Source organism: Mesoplodon mirus, assembly GCF_964341445.2.
Source record: "Mesoplodon mirus genome assembly, chromosome: 4".
NCBI lineage: Eukaryota > Metazoa > Chordata > Mammalia > Artiodactyla > Ziphiidae > Mesoplodon > Mesoplodon mirus.
This window is the reverse complement of record NC_138979.1, coordinates 55,067,635-55,088,903: the sequence shown is the minus strand read 5'-3', so window position 1 is coordinate 55,088,903 and position 21,269 is coordinate 55,067,635. Positions and strand designations below refer to the sequence as shown.

The 21,269-nt window shown below is 46.6% G+C and overlaps 1 long non-coding RNA gene and 1 pseudogene across 2 annotated transcripts in view; one reads left to right on the top strand and one right to left on the bottom strand.

Annotated features, from left to right (window-relative positions):
* Positions 1–21,269, bottom strand: part of LOC309802662 — a 39,643-nt gene that overhangs the window by 4,885 nt on the left and 13,489 nt on the right. The window lies entirely within an intron of this gene.
* LOC309801918 (glyceraldehyde-3-phosphate dehydrogenase-like) lies at positions 8,266–10,456 on the top strand (annotated as a pseudogene). Its single transcript has 3 exons — positions 8,266–8,310; positions 8,598–9,408; positions 9,629–10,456. The product of its transcript is annotated as a glyceraldehyde-3-phosphate dehydrogenase-like (transcript).

Below are 21,269 nucleotides of genomic sequence, written 5' to 3'. Positions count from 1 at the left end.
TAAACCCTCATGGTTAGCTCCTACAGGCCTTTATTGCACTTACCTGAAGAGGCCACCCTGCAACCCTCCTCATCTCTCCCTCCCCCTGTCCCCCAGCCTCTAGGGTGGCCAGAGAATAACAAAGAGAATTAGCAGGAGACCAGAGTAAAGACTCTCTTTCAGTCTTCCCTCCTGGAGGACCCAGGCTGTGCCCAGCCTCTAAGGGGAAGGGGAGAATGAGGTCTTGTCCCCTCTCCTTCCCAAAACAAACTTGAGTCCCAGCCCTGGTCGGTGACTGTGTGTATCATAACTGCCCCTCTTCTTGCCTCTGTCCACCTTCTTATCTGAGCGTCTTTGATGACTCTATGAGGGGGATCTTTAGACCTAGTTTACAGAGGAGGCTCACAGAAGGTGGGCAGCTCAAGGTCACAGGGCTGTAAATGGCAGAGCCAGGATGGCACCCAGGTGTCTGAAGCCTCACCTTGGTGTTCAGGACCTTTGCAAAAAGGAGGAAGCAGGCGCTGCTTCCTTTCCCCTAGCTTTGTCCCTGAAACCCCACACTCAAGACTCCATTTCTTTAGGATTCCAAGAGCATCACCTGCTGAGACATAAATGGCTGGGAGGGGATGAGATGGAAGGGGAGGGGCTTGGTAGGAGACGCTGAATGGGGCAGTGAACCCGGGTGCCAGACTCGCCCTGCGGGGGGGAGGCTGACAGTCAGCCCACCTTCCACTCCTTGGACTCCCACCACCTCCAGCTCCCTCTTGCAGCCTCGCAGCCTCCCGGCAGATGCCTGCCCCAGGGGTGCCCCCTCACTCCCCTCCCCCAGCTGGTGTTGGGTTCAGTAAGCAGAGCCCCAGCTCACCTGGGAAGGTGTCGAGTGAGGAGGGCGTCCAGTTACAAGCTGGGGCTGGGAGGGCAAGCGGGGGCAACCCAGGGGCAGGAGCCAAAGGCCTGGGACCTGGTGGTGGGGGTAGGTGTCAGGGGGAGGCCTCAAGACCTACCCCCCAACCCTGCAGGGGCCTCCTCCCTGCTTCAGGAGGCCCCAGCTCCTGGGGGCTGAAGCAGAAAGACCATGGCATCCTCCTCAGATGCCACCTGGCAACTAGCACACCTGTCAGTTCCCTAAGCTAGGCCTCAGTTTCCCCATCCTCAGAATGGGGGTAGGGTGGGAATAAGCCCTGTGTAACTGATCCATCACAGCCCAGGACTAATCTGGGTAAACTGTGAAGGGCTGTGCACACCCTTAGGGAGGGTGTTCTCCTCTCTGTTCAGCTCCAGTCCTTTCTCTCCAACACCCAGGGTGGCCTCCTCCCCCGCCCTGCACCCTGGGCCCCGGCACGCACTCCATGCCTATTTAAGGCAAATCTCCTGATCTCCTTTTAAATAACATTCACTCCTTGTTGTGGAACAGACAAGCAGGGCCTGAGCTTAGAAAACGGGGAGGGAGGTAGTTGCAAATATCCCATCAGAGAGTCGGGGGAACAGGGGACACAGTGGTGAAGCAGGCATGGGAGGGTCCTTGCACTCCCTACCCCAGCCTCCCATTTGATTCCCTCACTGCACAGGCCCTGGATTGGCTCCAACCCCTTTAGAGGGACTGGGGCACTCCCAGAAGGCTTCCTGTAGCCCCAGGGACTGTGGTGGTGTGGGAGACTGAGGAATAATGCCGCTCCCAAGGCCTGGGGGGTGGTGTGCTTGGGTGAAGAAGTGGCATTTGACCAGCAAGGGGAGTGGGAGGGTCTGGGGTAAGACTGACATCTGATCTCACAGCCTGCCCAGTAAGGATGAAACAACTGCTATTCCCTTCTAGAATCAGAGGCTCAGAGAGGCCAAGAGACCAGCCCAGGGCCACACAACTAGTGAGTGGAGAGGTCTGAAATCTAGGCCTGGCCCTGCTCCAAATTTATGCTTTCTGCCCCTCCATGCCAGGTCTCCTTGTGTCTGGGGCTGTATGTAACACCAGACAGTGACTCATCAGGGACAAGGCATCATTCAAAGTCCCCCACATGGGACTTCCCTGGTGGCACAGTGGTTGGGAATCCACCTACCAATGCAGGGAACATGGGTTCGAGCCCTGGTCCGGGAAGATCCCACATGCCATGGAGCAACTAAGCCTGTGCGCCACAACTACTGAGCCTGCGCTGTAGAGCCTGCGAGCCACAACTACTGAGCCCGTGTGCCACAACTACTGAAGCCCGTGCTCCACAACAAGAGAAGCCACTGCAATGAGAAGCCCGCGCACAGCAATGAAGAGTAGACCCCACTCTCTGCAACTAGAGAAAGCCCGCGTGCAGCAACAAAGACCCAACGCGGCCAAAAATAAATAAATAAATAATAAATTTTAAAAAACAAAAACAAAAACCAAGCGCCCCCCCACACTCTTCCTGCCTGAGTAGCTCCCAGGCAGGGACCCTGACTCCTTCGCTTCTGCCTCCCTCTTCTTTTCTCCAGGCCAACCACACCTCTCCTTCTCCTCCTCCCAGGTTCCTGGCCCAGGCATCCCCCTGCTTCTGGCCCGGCCCCCAGATTAGCTCACCTTAACTTGGTCACGTACTCAGAAACTTACAGCCAGAAAGTGTCATGTCCCACACTCCTCCGAAGGAGTGAAGCAGCGAGGCTAGACTCCTTCCCACTGCAGGACCCCCGCAGGGCCCTTCCCAGTCACTCTGTTCTTCCCCCTTGAGGCCCGGAGGCCCTCCCTCTCCTGCTTCCTTCTCTTCCTCTTTCCCCCAGGTGTCCTGGCTGCCTCCCCAGCCTCCCATCTCAGAGTGGCTAATCTCCCTGTGGTCCTCACATGAAGGAGATGCCCTCTCTGGGGTTCAAAAGGAGAGGGTTAGGGATCCTTTACAGATCATGTTGCCTCCCCAGGCATGTGAGCCCCAAGAGGCCAGCCCCACTCGCGTGTCAGTGTCATGCTGGACTAGGGGGTGGGGGACCAGAGTGAGGAAGAAGCCCTAGCCTTGTCTTCCTCTGGGCACATAGAGCAGATAGGGGCCAAAGCGGTCAGCTGGTCCAATGGCCTCATTTCACAGATGAGCAACTGTGGCCCAGGGAAGAGGAGGAGAGGCCCCGGGGGCTCACAGTGAGACAGAAGCTGAGCTGGGTCTTACTGGGACCCCTGGTAACCTCAGGTGGGGCTTGATCCCAGGGGAAGGAGGGTCAATTATAGGAGGAAACTCTGCTCAGTGTTTAATCGGGGTGGGGTGTCCTTGAACTTTTCAGGGTCTTTCTAGCTTGGCTCTACCTTTTACCTCTTGTTTGCCCTTGGACAATCCCCTTTCCCTCTTTGGGCCTCAGTCTTCTTGTGTAAAACAAGTGGGTTGGGTAGATGGTCTTTAAGATCCCTTACTGTTTACATCTTCTGCACCTCCCATCAGCACAGTCCCATCGCTCAGGCCTTTCCAGCTCTCGCCCAGGCCCAGGTCTGCCTCATAGCCCCTCAAGATTGCTCCAACAGGGAATTCCCTGGTGGTCCAGTGGTTGGGACTCGGCACTTCCACGGCAGGGGGTGCGGGTTCGATCCCTGGTCGGGGAACTAAGATCCCGCACGCTGTGCGGCACGGCCAAAAAAAAAAAAGATTGCTCCAACAGCCTCTACACTGTCTCTGGCCTCCGCTCTCGTCCCCTGCAATAAGCGGCCCCAGACATTGCCCAGGTAACTTACTGATGCTTAGGAATCTCCCATGGCCCTCCATGGCCTCCCTAAGAATAATCCAACTCATCACCTGGCATTCAGCACATCCCACCCGCAGTCTTGGACCCTGGGCTCAGTTTCTTCATGTACCAAGCACTAACGACCCCTCACTTAGGGACTGTGGTGTGGACACATAGTGGGGCGCAGGCCAGGAGCCCAGGAAAGGCGGGTGGCCTGGGTGGCACTCAGGGCTTCTCTGTGCTGAAAAGGCTGCTCATCCCACCCCCACTCCTTCATCCAAATTGATGAGATGCTCCAAGGCTGATTCAAGCTCCATCCCCTCCTAGAGAGGCCAGGCCCCCTGGGTGGCCCCATCTGAGTGACCTTGCCCATGTGGAGCTCCCACGGGCCAGATTCACTCGCCTGCCTGTATCTGCAGCTCCCGCCATCCTGTGGGGAATGTACAACTGGCCGCTCCTGGAGAACCAGCTGGCAGGCACTTGCTGAGTGAACCCTTGCGCCTGTGGGCTCCTGCCCAACCCCCTCTCCTTCCCCCAGGGGGGTGTTTTTAACATGGGATTTTCTCTGACTCTCAGAGACTTCCTCACTGCCAACTCCACAAGCTCATAGCTGGGCCTCGGGGCAGACTCTCAGCTGGAGGTTTTAGACCCTGTCTTGCCCTGATCCAGTGACTGGCCAAATGGACTCTCAGAAACCTTCCCCAAAGGCCCAGGAAGGAGTAGCTGGCAGGAAATACCACTTATTAGAAGAGAATGCTAAGGGAAGAGAAGCCAGGACCTAGAAGCTTGGAGACCTCCCACCCTGGGGTTTGAACACTGCTTCAGCCACTTACTAGTTTCAGGGTCTTGGGAAAATTACCCAATGTCTCTGAGCCTCAGTTTCCTCACTGGGAATAATAACAACTATTTCATCCTATGATGAGAGAATTAGATCATGCACGCAAAGTGCTGAGCTCATGGCCTGACACCTGGTAAATGCTCAAAAAACGGTAGCTATAATCCTTATTGCGGACAGATGGATCAAGGCCCCCAGCTGAGGGGGTGCAGGCTGTTGGTTGTTCAGCCAGAGGTAGGCAGCTGGTTAGTAGCTAGAATACAAACACAAAGTCCCAAGCCTGGTGCTAAGCAGTCTACATACATCATCTCATTTAAACAGTCCCTTTCTCTGTCAAAAGTAGGGGTTTGGGGGCTTCCCTGGTGGCGCAGTGGTTGAGAGTCCGCCTGCCGATGCAGGGGACACGGGTTTGTGCCCCGGTCCGGGAAGATCCCACATGCCGCGGGGCAGCTGGGCCCGTGAGCCATGGCCGATGAGCCTGCGTGTCCAGAGCCTGTGCTCCGCAACGGGAGAGGCCACAGCAGTGAGAGGCCCGTGTACCGCAAAAAAAAAAAAAAAAAAAGTAGGGGTTTGGAACAGAAATTTCCTAAGGCTCAGTGAGTACTTGTAGAAGGTCTGCAGTTTACAAAGTACTATTTACTTTATAGAGCCAACCTCTAATCCTGTGAGCATTCTAATAGTTGTCAACGGTCACACAACTAGATCTGGGACTAGAACCAGGGGATGGCTCCATCTTCCCAGAGGCTGGTGGCAGACACTCTGAGGGGTTTGGTGAGGCCTGAAATCCCCACCCAGGGCCTAGGGTGGGACAGGGGCTTTGAAGACAACAGTGTCATGGAAGCTTGGCTCTGGCTCCTGCCCAGCATCTGGTTCTGTGCTGGGCAGAGACCTGGGTCTGCAACTCATCAGCCCCACCTGTCAGCCCTCCCAGGCAGGCACGTGGGGCCTTTGGTTATCACTAAGGAGAGCGCGGCTGAGGGGGGCCTCAGTTCAGGGGCCTGGTCTCCCTTCCTTGCTGGGCACCTTCAGGCAGGGAGCTGTGTTCCCACCGGCCAAGCACCTCCAAGTTGACTGGGCTCTGTTATATGACAGGCACCCTGAAATATGCAAAGACCGCACTCTTTCAATAAATATTTATTGAACACTGACAGTGTGCCTGGCCCTGAGCTGGCTGTGGGGAACTGGACAAAAATTCCTGCCTACATTCTAGTAAAAGAAGCTGTAAAGGAAAGCATAAGTGTGATGGAAATAAAAGAGAGCAATTAGCTTTACACAGGTTAGTCTGAGAAGGCCTTTGAGCTGAGGGAGGGAAGAACAGCTAGAAAGAGCATTCTGGACAGAGAAGAGGGCCCACGCAAAGGCCTTGAGACAGGAATATTTGGAGTGTTTGGAGATGAGCAAGCCTGGTGTGAGGTGGGCACACAGCAAGCTTGCCCTCAATAAATGCCAACTGAACAAATCAACCAATGATCATAAGGATTTCTGCATCCAGCTGAGATGGAGTAACAGGGACTGGATTTACATCCCCACCTAAGACAACTAAAATACCCCGCAAAGGGCTTCCCTGGTAGCGCAGTGGTTAAGAGTCTGCCTGCCGATGCAGGGGACGCGGGTTCGTGCCCCGGTCCGGGAAGATCCAACATGCCGTGGAGCAGCTGGGCCCGTGAGCCATGGCCGCTGGGCCTGCGCGTCCGGAGCCTGTGCTCCGCAACGGCAGAGGCCACAACAGTGAGAGGCCCGCGTACTGCAAAAAAATAAAAATAAAAATAAAATAAAATAAAATAAAATACCCCGCAAAATATATGAAACGGTGGTTCTCAAGACATTGGATGCCAGACAGGGAAAAATAGTGACTTCTGGGCGTAAGGAAACAAATGAGGTGAGCCCTATAAATGCCCCACCTCACTGCCTGAAGAAAGTTTCCAGACCAGAGCGCAGCGAGAGGAAGGCAGGTGAAGTCTGGCAGCCTCCCCACACTGAGAAGACACTGAAAAGCTGGGAGTACTGAACACAAGGCAGAGAACCAAAAGGGCAAGAGCTGCACACAGAGAACACTAGAGCTCTACACAGGGTACCTCTGCAGTAATTCTGCTCAGTGCATGCATGTGAGGAAACCACCAGAAAGCACAGTAAGCACCACCCAAAAGGATGAGAGAGAATAATCCTTGGAGCTCACAGAGAGCTGCGAATAGTGCTGGTTCCCACAAACCAGAGTAGAAACCACACAATTAATGGGACACTGAGTAGAGCCAGCATCAGAAGAATTTTTGGCTCGAAAGTGGGAAAAAACTAAACACTGCTCTGGCCCCCTCTAACAAAAGTAAGATCTGAAAGGACCAAACTGTTTTCAAGTAACTTTTGCACCCCAGGACAAAGCTCAAGGACATTTATAAGAATACACACACACAGGGCTTCCCTGGTGGTGCAGTGGTTGGGGGTCCGCCTGCCAGCGCAGGGGGGTGCAGGTTTGTGCCCCGGTCTGGGAGGATCCCACATGCCGTGCAGCGGCTGGGCCCGTGGGTCATGGCCGCTGAGCCTGCGCATCTGGAGCCTGTGCTCCACGGCGGGGTGGGGGTGGGGGCCCCAGGAGTGAGGGGCCCGTGTACCGCAAAAAAAAAAAAAAAAAAAAAAAAGAATACACACACACACACACACACACACACACAAATCCAGCAATTGATAAAATAAAATTCTTAATGCCTGGCAACCAATAAAAATTAGCAGGTAAAAAAGAAACAGGAAAATATGACCCATAATGAAAAGAAAAACCAATCAATTGAAACCTACCTAGAAATTATCCAGATGATAGAGTTATTACAGACTTTTTTTTTTTTTTTTTGGCTGCACAGCATGCAGGATCTTAATTCCCCAACCAGGGATCGAACCCGTTCTCCCTACAGTGGAAGCACAGAGTCTTAACCACTGGATCGCCAGGGAAGTCCCTATCACAGACATTAAAACAGTTATTCTAACTATATTCCATATGTGCAAGAAGATAAAGAAAAGACTGACCATGTTAAGTAGAGATATAGAAGGTATTTTTTAAAAGACCCAAGTTGAAATTATGAAAACTATAATGTCTGAGATAAAAATACACTAGATAGGGCTTCCCTGGTGGCGCAGTGGTTGAGAGTCCGCCTGCCGATGCAGGGGACACGGGTTCGTGCCCCGGTCCGGGAAGATTCCACATGCCGCGGAGCGGCTGGGCCCGTGAGCCACGGCCGCTGAGCCTGCGCATCCAGAGCCTGTGCTCCACAACGGGAGAGGCCACAACAGTGAGAGGCCCACATACCACAAAAAAATAAATAAATAAATAAATAAACTAGATGGATTAATAGAACACTAGACATGGTAGAAGATTAGTGAATTTTAATACATAGTAATAGAAACTATACAAAATAAAACACCTAGAGAAAAAAGGCTAAAAAAAATAATAATAATAATAACATGGCATCAGTGAGCTGTGAGATGACTTCAAGTGACCTAATATTTCTATATATGTAACCTGAGGGAAGAAGACAGGAAAATATATTTGAAGGAAAAAATTAACTGAAACATTTCTAAATTTGATAAAAACAATAAATCCATAGATCTAAGATAACCCCAAGCACTGTAAACATAAAGAAACTATACCAAGCTCTCTGGTCTTCCCCATCCAACAGAAAGCACAAGAGAGACCAAGATTGAACCCGGGCCCTTGGCAGTGAAAGCAGAGTCCTAACCACTGGACCACCAGGGAATTCCCAAGACAGCTGCATCTTCTTGTGCAGTGCCAGCCGTGTCACTGAGACATGATGGTGAAGGCTGGAGTAAACGAATACAGCTGTATTGGGTGCCTGGTCACCAGGACTACTTTTTTTTTTTAATAAATAAATTTATTTATTTATCTTTGGCTGCTTTGGGTCTTTGTTCCTGTGCGTGGGCTTTCTCTAGTTGTGGCGAGCGGGACCTTCTCCTGTTGCACAGCATGGGCTCCAGGCGCTCGGGCTTCAGTAGTTGTGGTGCACGGGCTTAGCTGCTCCTTGGCATGTGGGATCTTCCCAGACCAGGGCTTGAACCTGTGTCCCCTGCATTAGCAGGTGGATTCCCAACCACTGAGCCACCAGGGAAGTGCCACCAGGGAAGTCCCACCAGGGCTACTTTTAACTCTGGCAAAGTAGATAATGTCTCCATCAATGACCCCTTCATTGACCTCAACTACATGGTCTACATGTTCCAGTATGATTCCACCCATGGCAAATTCAATGGCAGAAAGATAAGAATGGGAAGCTTGTCATCAATGGAGGGCCCATCTCCATCTTTCAGAAGTGAGATCCCACCAACATCAAATAGGATGATGCTGGTGCCAAATATGTTGTGGAGTCCACTGGTGTCTTCATTATCTTGGAGAAGGCTGGGGCTCATTTTAAGGGTGGAGCCAAAAGGGTCATCATTTCTGCTCCTTCTGCTGATGCCCCCATGTATGTCATGGGCGTGAACCATGAGAAATATGACAACTCACTCAAGATTGTCAGCAATGCCTACTGAATCACCAATTGCTTGCCCCCACTCCCCCCAGCCAACATCATCCATGACAACTTTGGCATCATGGAGGGACTCATACCCACAGTCTATGCCATCACTGCCCCCCAGAAGACAGTGGATAGTTCCTCTGGGAAGCTGTGGTGTGATGGTCATGGGGGTGCCCAGCACATTATCCCAGCTTCTATTGGTGCTGCCAAGGCTGTAGGCAAGGTTATCCCTGAGCTGAATGGGAAGTTCACAGGCATGGCCTCTCATGTCCCCACCCACAATGTGTTGGTTCTGGATCTGACCTCCATTTGGAGAAAGGTGCCAAATATGATGACTTCAAGAAGGTGGTAAAGTAGGTATCAAAGGGTCCGTTAAGGGCATCCTGGGCTACATTAAGGACCAGACTGTCTCCTGAGTCTTTAACAGTGACACCCACTCTTCCACCTTTTTTTTTTTTTGCTGTGGTACGCGGGCCTCTCACCGCTGTGGCCTCTCCCGTTGTGGAGCACAGGCTCCAGACGCGCAGGCTCAGCGGCCATGGCTCACGGGCCCAGCCGCTCCGCGGCATGTGGGATCTTCCCAGACCGGGGCACAAACCCGTGTCCCCTGCATCGGCAGGCAGACTCTCAACCACTGTGCCACCAGGGAAGCCCTACTCTTCCACCTTTGATGCTAGGGCTGGCACTGCTCTCAATGACCACTTTATCAAGCTCATTTTCTGGTACGACAATGAATCTGACTATAGCAACAGGGTGATGAACCTTATGGTCCACATGGCCTCCAAGGAGTAAGAGTCCCTGGACCATCAGCCCTACTAAGAACACAAGAGGAAGAGAGAGGTCCTCAGCTTCTGGGGAGTCCTTGCCTCAACTCAATCTCCCAAGACTCTGAGAATCTCTTGTTCTTGACAGTTTCCAAGAATAAGAAACTGTGACCCCATCACAGTTGGGGCTCTCCCAAGCCCTACTTTGGAGGACCCCTACTTTGTCATGTACCATCAATAAGTACCCTCTACTCAGCCAAGAAAAAAAAAGAAAAAGAAAAAGGAAAAAAAAAAACCTATACCAAAGTATATCAAAATTGTTGTTAAAAAGTGATAAAGAGAATTCTCAACCTTTCTGTGGTTTGGGGTTGCTGTCTGCCTCATAAAGCAAAGTAGAGGGTTTGTCTTCTGGGAAGACAAAAGTCATCTTTTCCTCTGAAAAAGGCTCTTACATAGTTGGCTTTGGCATCTTCCAGGAATAGGAGGGCAGGGATTGAGGCCTCATGAGTCTGGGATTTCAGTTGGGATAGAGAGAGAAGACAGTGGTTATAACCAGAAAGTCAGAGTGGGGTGTCATTACCTCCAGAACTCATCACTATTAACTCAGCCTGGGCTTCATAAGTCATAGAAGGGGATTCCTTAATAAAATAATAGTTTCCAAAAAAAAAAAAAGTGATAAAGAGAAAGACTTAAAAGCAGCCTGAGGAAAAAAAGACACACTACATACAAACAGACAAAAATAAGGATAGCATATTTTTTTTGTCAGAAACAATGCAAGTGTACCTGTTATACCTGGGTTAATACTTCTGGGAAAGTTGAAACTCAGTTACGTAACATTATTGAGCAAACTTGACTTAAGAAGATGACTCTTTCAGTAGGGTCTTTCTTTGACTTATTTGATTCTGATTGGTTTGGGTCTTGGGGACCATGGCTCCAAAGTACACTCCAAACACTGGGAATTCTCCTGCTTATAGTTATCATAAAAATCCCCCTGGTGCATTATATTCTCTCAAAAGCTTTGAAATGCATGTTCACAGCTGTTAAATGTCAAGCAAATGATCTCCCTAAGACTGGGATGTCAGAAAAGGAACAAGGAGAATGACCACTTTAAGGATTAGGAAACTGGAACCATGACCTGTGAATGTCACAGGGAGTAAACAAAACATTATGATCTGTGGATACCACACCAAGCATCCATAGATACATAGCTCAGAGTGGCACTAATACCTTAAATTTTGATCACATCTCTCAGGGTGAGAGTTTGATCAAAAGGGGGGAATTGTTAAAAAGAAGTAACAAACCCAAAATGGAGTTATTTGCCCCCAGGACAGCAAACCAAGACTTAATTGTACTTTCAACCTCTCCCAGGAATGTGGCTTTTAAATAAATACCTTAAATTTCCTAATTAGCACTAATCAGTGAGACAATCTGCATAATCCCCACCCTTCCCTTCCCTGCCAAAGAAGATGACCTGGCCTGAAACAATTATTTTTTTCCTTTTGCTAGTAACATCCTTGCCCCACCGTCCTTCTGCCTCTAAAAGCCTTCCCCTCTGGACCTCCTTCTAGTTCCTAGAAGGAATGCTACCTGAGTCATGAATCACATAATAAAGACAATTAGACCTTCAAAAAGATACATAGTGGCTGAATGGATAAAAAGCCAAGATCTGTTGTCTACCAGACACTCACTTTGGATTCTAGGACACACATAGGCTGAAAGTGAAGTGACGGAAAAAGATATTTCATGCAAATGTTAACCAAAACAAAGCAGAAGTGGCTATATTTAAACCACACAAAGCTGACTTTTAGCCAGAAACTGTCACTAGAGACAAAGAAGATCATTACATAATGATAAAAGGGTCATTCAATAGGAAGATATAGCAATTGTAAATATATATGCACCCAGCATCAAATCACCAAAGTATGTAAATCAAATATTGGCAGATCTGAAAGGAGAAATTGAGAGAAACACAATAATAGTAGGAGACTTTAATACAGGACTTGCAATAATGGATAAAACATTGAGGACTTCCCTGGTGGCACAGTGGTTAAGGATCCACCTGCCAATGCAGGGGATGTGGGTTTGAGCCCTGGTCCAGGAAGATCCCACAGGCCACAGATCAACTAAGCCCGTGTGCCACAACTACTGAGCCTGCGCTCTAGAGCCCATGTGCCACAACTACTGAGCCTGTGCTCTAGAGCTCTGGAGCCACAACTACTGAAGTCCTCGAGCCACAACTATGGAAGCCTGTGCCTAGAGCCCGTGCTCTGCAACAAGAGAAGCCACTGCAATGAGCAGCCGGTGCACCGCAACAAAGAGTAGCCCCCGCTCGCCGCAACTAGAGAAAGCCTGCGCGCGGCAATGAAGACCCAACGCAGCCAAAAATTAATAAATAAATAAAATCTATGTTTAAAAAAACAAAAAATGAGACAGAAATCAATTTTAAAAATCTGTGGATTTGGACAACATTATAAAAAATGGATCTAAAAGATATGTACAAAACTTTTTGCCCAATAGCAGAATAATTTACATTTTTCTCAAGCAATCACAGAACTTTCTCCAGGATAGATGACATGTATGTCACAGTAGAGTCTAATGAATTGAAGAATATGGAAATCACACCAAGATTTTCTGAACAAAATGAAATGAAACTAGAAATCAACTGAATCACGAAAATAGGAGAATCCACAAATACGTGGAAACTAAGTAACACAATCTTAACCACTGAGTCAAAAAGGAAATCAAGAGAATTGGTGACTACAAAATTTGAATTTGAGAATATATATAACTAAGCTCTTCTGTCCAAGTTTTTCAAGTGAAACTAGGCTCATCACAAGGCAAGTAATATCCATGATTTATGACTTATTAACTGTGACTCAAGGCAAATTGTACTCCTACATAAAACTTAAGTACCTCTCATGTGAAACATTTACTAACCTCTTAGGAGTATTGATTTATAAAATGAGAAGGAAAGAAAAAAGAAACAATGCAAGCAAGAAGACCGTGGAGCCAAGTCTTTAAAATACAGAAAGGAAAAATAAATATCAACCTAAAATGTTTTTACCCAGGAAAAATAACTTTCAGAAATGAAAGCTAACCCACATGGGATAAAATTAGAAATTAATGACAAAAAGAAATTTAGAAAATTCACAGATATGTAGAAATTAAGCAACAACTCTGAAATCACAGCAGAAATCACACACACAATAAAAGAAAACAAAACATTACAAATCAAGAAAATAAAGAAGAAATCACAAGGGAAGTTAGAAAATACCTTGAAATAAATGAAAATGAATACACAACTTACCAAAACTTATGGGATGCAGCTATACCAGTGCTTAGAGGGACATTTATAGCTGTAAATACTTATATTATAAAACAAGAAAGGGCTTCCCTGGTGGCACAGTGGTTAAGAATCCGCCTGCCAGTGCAGGGGACACAGGTTCGTGCCCTGGTCTGGGAAGATCCCACATGCCACGGAGCAACTAAGCCCGTGCGCAGCAACAGGCCCAACGCAGCCAAAAATAAATAAATAAATTAAAAAAAAAAAAAAAAAAAAAACCAAGAAAGATCTCAAATCAATAACCTAACCTTCCACCTTAAGACACTGGAAAAGGAAGAGCAAACTAAGTCTAAAACAAGCAGTGGTAAGGAAATAATAAAAATTAGAGTGTAAATTAGTGAAATAGAGGATAGAAAAACAGAGAAAATAAATAAACCAAAAGCTGTTTTGTTTTTTTTTAAAGATCAACAAAATTGACAAACCTTTAGTTAGAACTATCAAGAAAAAAAAAAAGGGACTTCCTGGGTGGCGCAGTGGTTAAGAATCCACCTGCCAGTGTGGAGGACATGGGTTCAAGCCCTGGTCTGGGAAGATCCTACATGCCGCGGAACAACTGAGCCCGCGTGCCACAACTACTGAAGCCCACGCATCTGGAGCCCATGTTCCACAGCAAGGGAAGCCACCACAATGAGAAGCCTGCACACCGCAACGAAGAGTAGCTCCCACTCGCCACAGCAAGAGAAAGCCCTGTGTGCAGCGACCAATGACCCAATGCAGCCATAAATAAATAAATAAATTTAAAAAGAAAAAAAAAAGACAAAAAAAAGACTCAATTACTAGAATTAGAAATGAAAGAGGTAACATTCTTACTGACATTACAGAAATAAAAAAGATTAAAAAGAAATACTATGAACATTATATACCAATAAATTAGATACCAATAAATGGACAAATTCCTAGAAAGAAACAAACCATTGAAACTGACTTAAGAAGAAACAGACAACCTGTAAAGACCTATAACAAGTAAAGACATCAGAATATTAACTTAAAAAATTACCCACAGGCTCAGATGTCTTCACTGATGAATTCTACCAAATATTTAAAAAAGAATTAATATCAATGTTTTCATAAACTCTTCCAGGAAGTAGAAAAGGAGGGAACACTTCTCAACTCATTCTATCAGGCAGAATTACCCTGATACCAAACCCAAAGAAATCACAAGAAAACTACAGACCCATATCTCTTAGGAATATGGACGCAAAAATCCTTAACAAAATATTAGCAAACTGAATCCAGCAACATATAAAAAGAATTACACCATGACCATGACCAAGTGGGATTTATCCCAGGAACATTGCAAGGTTGGTTAAATATCCAAATATCAATTAATGTAATACACTTTATCAACAGAATTTTTAAGAAGCACATGATTATCTCAAAAGATGCAGAACAAAACAAAACAAAAAAAGCATTTGACACAATCTAAAACCCATTTATAATTTAAAAACAAACAAACAAATTAGAAATAGAAGGGAATTTCCTCAACCCAATCAAGGACATCTGCAAAAAACCCACAGCTCACATCCTTAATATGATGTTAATACTTTCATAGTTGGTGCTTTCTCTCTAAGATCAGGATGTCTGCTCTCACTATTTCTACTCAAAATTGTACTAGAAGTTCTAGTCAGGGCAATTAGAAACAGAAATAAAAGGCATCAATATTAGAAAGGAAGAAATAAAAGTACCTGTATTTGCAGATGACATCATTTTGTATATAGAGAGTCCTAAGATATCCACACACACATACACAAAAATACTATTTGAACTAATAAGCAAGTTCAGGAAGGTTTCAGGGTAAAAGATCAATATGTAAAAATCAATTGTATTTCTATATACTAATCAACAATCTGAAAATAAAATTAAGAAAACAATTCCATTTACAATAGTATCAAAAAGAATAAAATACTTAAGAATAAATTTAACAGAAGAGGGCTTCCCTGGTGGCGCAGTGGTTGAGAGTCCGCCTGCCGATGCAGGGGACACGGGTTCGTGCCCCGGTCCGGGAAGATTCCACATGCCGCGGAGCGGCTGGGCCCGTGAGCCACGGCCGCTGAGCCTGCGCATCCAGAGCCTGTGCTCCACAACGGGAGAGGCCACAACAGTGAGAGACCCGCGTACCGCAAAAAAAAAAAAAAATTAACAGAAGAAATGAGAAACATTAGAAAACAGGGTTGAAAGAAATTAAAGAAGGTCTAAATAAATGGAAAAACATCCCCATGTTCATGGATCAGGAGACTTAATATATATATTTTAAAAATATTTATTTATGTATTTGGCTGGGCCAGGTTTTAGTTGTGGCACATGAGATTTTCATTGCCAAGTGCAGGATCTTTGTTGTGGCATGTGGGATCTAGTTCCCTGACCAGGGAACAAACCTGGGCCCCCTGCATTGGGAGTATGGAGTCTTAACCACTGGACCACCAAGGAAGTTCCAGGAGACTTAATATTATTAGGATAGCAGTACTCCCCATTTGATCTACATATTCAACACAACCTGTATCAGAATCCCAGCTAACACCTTTGTAGAAATTGACAAGCTGATCCTATAATTCATATGGAATTGCAAGGGACCCAGAATAGCCAAAACAATCTTGAAAAAGAAGAACAAAGTTGGGGGACATACTTCCTCACTTCAAAACTTACTACAAAGCAGCCAACAGTAATGAAGACAGTGTGGTGGCAGCATAAGGACAGACAAATAGATCAATGGAATAGAATTGAGAGTCCATAAATAAACCCTGTGTGTCTATGGTCAATTGACTTTCAGCAAGGGTGCAAAGACCATTCTATTGTTAGAGAATAGTTTTTTCAACAAATTGTGCTGAGACAGTTGGATATTCACATGCAAAAAAACAAAGTTGAAACTCTTAGCTCATATCATATACAGAAAGTAACTCAAAATAGATCAAATGCCTTAATGTAAGAGCTAAAGTTATAAAACTCTTAGAAGAAAACACAGTAGTAAACCTTGAATTAGACAACGGATTCTTAGATATGACACCAAATGCATAAGCAGCAAAAGAACAATTAGATAAAATAGACTTTATCAAATTAAAAATTTTTGTGCTTCAAATAACACTCTCAAGAAAGGTAAAAGATAACTCAGAGAATGAGAGAAAATGTTTGCAAATTATAAATCTGTTAAGGGACTTGTATATAGACTACATAAAGAATTCTTATGACACAAGTATTCAAATAAATAGACAATAAAAAGACAAATAAATAACTAAAAACTTGGGCCAAAGATCTGAATAGACATTACTCCAAATAAGGTATATAAATGGCCAATAAGCACATGAAAAGATGCTTGATATCATTCATAAAAACGTTTTGCCAATAAATTTGACAACTTAGGTGAAATGGACAAATTCCGTAACAGAAGATACAAAGTGTGAAAACTAACTCAGAAAGTAAGAAATAATTTAAATAGCCCTGTATCTATTAAAGAAAGTGAATTCATTGTAAACAGGAAAATCTTTTCAACAAATGATGCTTGAACAATTGGATATACTCATACACACACAAAAAAATTAAATTTGATTGATACCTCATATATATACACCAAAATTAAGTCAAAATAGATGACAGACCTAAAGGTAAAACTTAAAACTATGGACACTTATTCGAATTTCTAAAATTGTAAAGACTGAAGTCAAGTGTTTGGTGAGGATGTGAAGTAACTAGACTTTTCCTACTCTACTGGTGGGAATGTAAAACAGTGTAACCACTTTGGAAAACAGTTTGGCAGTTTTTTAAGAAGTTAAACATAACATAACTTCCGTATGACCACCCTTCATACGACCGAGCCATTCTACTCCTAGGTATTTCTGTATGAGAAATAAAAGCACATAGCCAGGGCTTCCCTGGTGGCACAGTGGTTGAGAGTCCGCCTGCCGATGCAGGGGACACGGGTTCGTGCCCCGGTCCGGGAAGATCCCACATGCTGCGGAGCGGCTGGGCCCGTGAGCCATGGCCGCTGAGCCTGCGCATCTGGAGCCTGTGCTCCGCAACGGGAGAGGCCACAACAGTGAGAGGCTCGCGTACGGCAAAAAAAAAAAAAAAAAAAAAAAAAGCACATAGCCATAGGGACTTCCCTGGCGGTCCAGTGGTTAAGACTCCGAGCTTCCACTGCAGGGGGAACACCTCCCAGCCCACCCCACCCCCGCATGCCAAGTGGCCAAAAAAAAAAAAAAAGCACAGAGCCTTATAAAGACTTATACATGAATGTTCACAGTAGCTTTATTTGTAATAACCAAAACCTGCAAACAACCCAAATGTTCAGCAAGAGGTGAATGGTAAACAGATTGTTGCATGTCCATGAAATTGATTGCTACTCAGCACAAAAATGGATCTATTAAGCTATACAACATGGATGAATCTCAAAATAATTATGCTGACTGAAGGAAGACAAAAAAAGAGTATATATTGTATGACTCCATTTATATAATATTCTGGAAAATGCAAACTAATTTACAGCGACTGAAAGCAGTTCAGTGGTTCCCTGGGGTAAGGGTCAGGGAGGAGCTGGAGGGATTAAGAAGGGGCTGGAGGAAACCTCTGTGGGTGATGATATATTCATTATCTTGAATGTGACGATGGTTTCACAAATATATACCTATGTCAAAGCTCATCAAATTGCACACTTTACATAGGTGCAGTTTATTATACGCCAATTACACCTCAATCTGTTCAAAACCTGATTAAAAGGATGTATATGTGATATGGTATCTCTGCTAACTTGCTACGGGACCCCAGACACACTGGTAAGCTTTTCTGAGACTTAAGTTTCTTTTTCTGTAAAAGGTTAGAAAGTACCAGAGGGCTTCCCTGGTGGCGCAGCGGTTAAGAATCCACCTGCCAATGCAGGGGACACAGGTTTGATCCCTGGTCCAGGAAGATCCCACGTGCCATGGAGCAACTAAGCCTGTGTACCACAACTACTGAGCCTGTGGGCCACATCTACTGAGCCCGCATGCCACAACTACTGAAGCCCGCTTGCCTAGAGCACGTGCTCCGCAACAAGAGGAACCACCACAATGAGAAGCCTGCGCACCTCAATGAAGAGTAGCCCCCACTCGCTGCAAGAGAAAGCTTTCATGCAGCAACGAAGACCCAACCCAGCCAAAAAATTAATTAATTAAATAAATAAATTTAAAAAAAAAGAAAGTACCAGAACCTGTAAGTGCTAGTTTAAGCCAAAAAGGGACTTCATTGGAAGGAAGTTTCGGAAAGTGACGGAGCTCTGCAGGGTCCCAGAAAGCCTTCTCTGTTCATCCCTCATCTTTGCTTCCCTGATCACAGCTTTCCCTGTTTCCCCATCTACATGGTCGTATAGGAAAGCTACCAGCTTCTGAGTTTTGCATGGTACAGGTTTAATTACTCAGAGAGATGCTGAATTGTCTCCCTGTCAATCCTAAGCCCATGTGTAAATCCTTAGGGAAAGACCTTACTGGTGCACTTGGGTTAAGGACTCCACCACACACCAAGGTGTGTGGTCAGAGGGCAGGGCCACATAGTATGAACTTGGCTGGTCTTGCATCCTACAGATGGAGGACAGGACAAGTGCTAGGAAAGTGCTTGGTGGACAGACAACAAGAGGGCTGTCAGGAGATACTACCAAGATACTAGCCAGATTCAGGAGATCTGCCCTCTCCTGTGCTCATACTTGTGCCTTTAGATGGGGGCAGCACTTCCAACTGGGCAATCTGGGAAGGCTTTGTGGAAGAGGTGCCACTGGTATCAGGCCTGTGAGAAAGGTTATGCCCTGCATTCGTGTGGCCTTTGAAGCTTACTAAGTGCTTTCATATCCTCTTTTTAGAGTCTAGACCCATCCTCTCAACTTCTTCTCTAGGGTTAACATTATTATACACCCCTTTGCACATGGGAAACTGCCTACTGGGGACGTTGAGTGACTTGCTCAAGTTCACACAGCTTGGCAGGGCAAGCTCCGGGGTTTTGACCCCAGAGCCCTGACTTGTTCCCTACCCAAGGATGATGACAACGAGGCAGGGGAGGAGCAGTCGGTCTGTGAGTGTTCAGCAGGGACTGAAGAACGAGAGAAGCTCAGGTAGCATCTTCGAGCTCCTGTGCCTGCTGTCCTCCAGAAGATGCCCCACCCCCACCCTGGCTCCGGATACCCAGAGACCACCTTTGTTTGTGCTGCAGACTCTCAGATCAGAGTTTCCACTCCAGACCTCTCAAGAGAGGTCTCTAGTCCTGCAGCTCTAACAGGACTCAAAATGGGAATTCATTAGAGTCCTGCAGAATGTTAAAGAAACCTCAGGACCCATCTCACCCACCTGACAAGAACACCACCAATAATAAAATTCACATAAATGGCTGCTACCATCTACACACACAGGCCTTAAGCTGAGTGCGTTACACATGGTAGTGTGTTTCAACTTCACATATACTATAACCATCCTCATTTTACAACTTGGGGAAACTGAGGTTCAGACAGTTTATTCCTTGTCCCAGGTCCCATAGCTGATAAGTGGTGATCCAAGTCTATCTGGTAACAAATGAACTGTCATCATCCTGCAAAATTGTTTCCTCTTCTCAGCCTGCCCCTTTCTACCAGCAGTACCACCAAACCTCCAGGTCTGGTGAGACTCTGCCATTTCCTCTACCTTCTGTGTCTCAGGACAACCAGCAACCCTGAGAGAGCTGGAGGCTCAGGCAGCAAGCTGGCAGGCGGTCCACACTGACACGGTGGGAGGGAGAGGGGAGCTTGGCTGCTTCATCTGCTAACCACAGATTTAATGTTGCTACAAATTTTTAAATTTCAACTTTTTAAGAGTTAAATTTAATTGCCACGTTGTAAGCCCTGGAGGTTAAGAGCAAGGAATCTGAGGTGAGAGACACTTGGTTCCAGCCCAGTCCTGGCTTCCCTACTTTCTTGCTCTGTGATCTTGGGACAACTTCTGAACCTATCTGAACCGTAGCTTCCCTATCTGGAAAAGACATAGTCGTTCCACCCTCATGGGTTAAAATGTTGTAAGGGGAGCTGGTTCTGGTAGAGATGGACAAGGCTCAGGGCACACCTGCTAACCACACTGACTCCATCCAGACCTCAAGCTGAAGCTAGTTTACTTCAAAACGTTAATAAACAAAGAAGCAAACTAATAAATACTTTGAAAGATGATTAAATCTTTTTGCCCCCTGCTTAAGTTTATTTGTCTGAAATGTTCTTCCAGGAAGTCCATGTGTGATCCCGCCCGAGCCCCCAGACCCACAGCAACCCCACAGTGAGTAGAATGGAGCTAAACCACTCTCTTCTCCCCAATCCCACTTCTTCCTGAGCCTTTCACATGCTAATGCACTTTGTGAACCTGCCAGAGACTGTTGGGGGTGGAAGGAGAGCGACGGAGCCTCCCAGACTTAACTTCTGAAAGCACTTACCAACACCTCTCCTTTGAGAAGGCGGCCACTGCCTGCCTTTAACCTTGGGCAGTCTTTTCCCTAATCTCTCCCTAGCTCCAGCCTTCCATTTCCAATCGCCTGAGAGACAAATATCCTACCAAATCCAACTTTCTTTTTTTTTTCTTAATAAATTTTTTAATTTTTATTTTTATTTATTTTTGGCTGCATTGGGTGTTTGTTGCTGTGCGCGGGCTTTCTCTAGTTGCGGTGAGCGGGAGCTACTCTTCGTTGCGGTGCACAGGCTTCATTGTGGTGGCTTCTCTTGTTGCGGAGCACGGGCTCTAGGTACACAGGGTTCAGTAGTTGTGGCACGTGGGCTCAGTAGCTGTGGTTCACGGGCTCTAGAGCGCAGGCTCAGTAGTTGTGGTGCACGGGCTTAGTTGCTCCGCGGCATGTGGGATCTTCCCGGACCAGGGCTCGAACCCGTGTTCCCTGCATTGGCAGGCGGATTCTTAACCACTGCGCCACCAGGGAAGCTCCAAATCCAACTCTCTTCTGTGTCCTGCCACCAGCGCCCTCCGCCCACGTGTCCCCCTTCCAGTGTCATTGTCCCCCAACATTCCCCTCCCACAAAGCTTGGGGAGGCCCAGTGCTTGCCCCTTTCTCCACCCCTAAGGCCCTGCAGTTGTCACCTCCTGATGATCCTTGGTCTAGCTCCCACCAGGCAGGGCCCGAACCACCTGTGGACCCAATTCTCCTTCTTGCTTTGCTCCTGAGAGAGCTCCTCTCTATTCACCTGACACTCCAGCCAAAGTAGG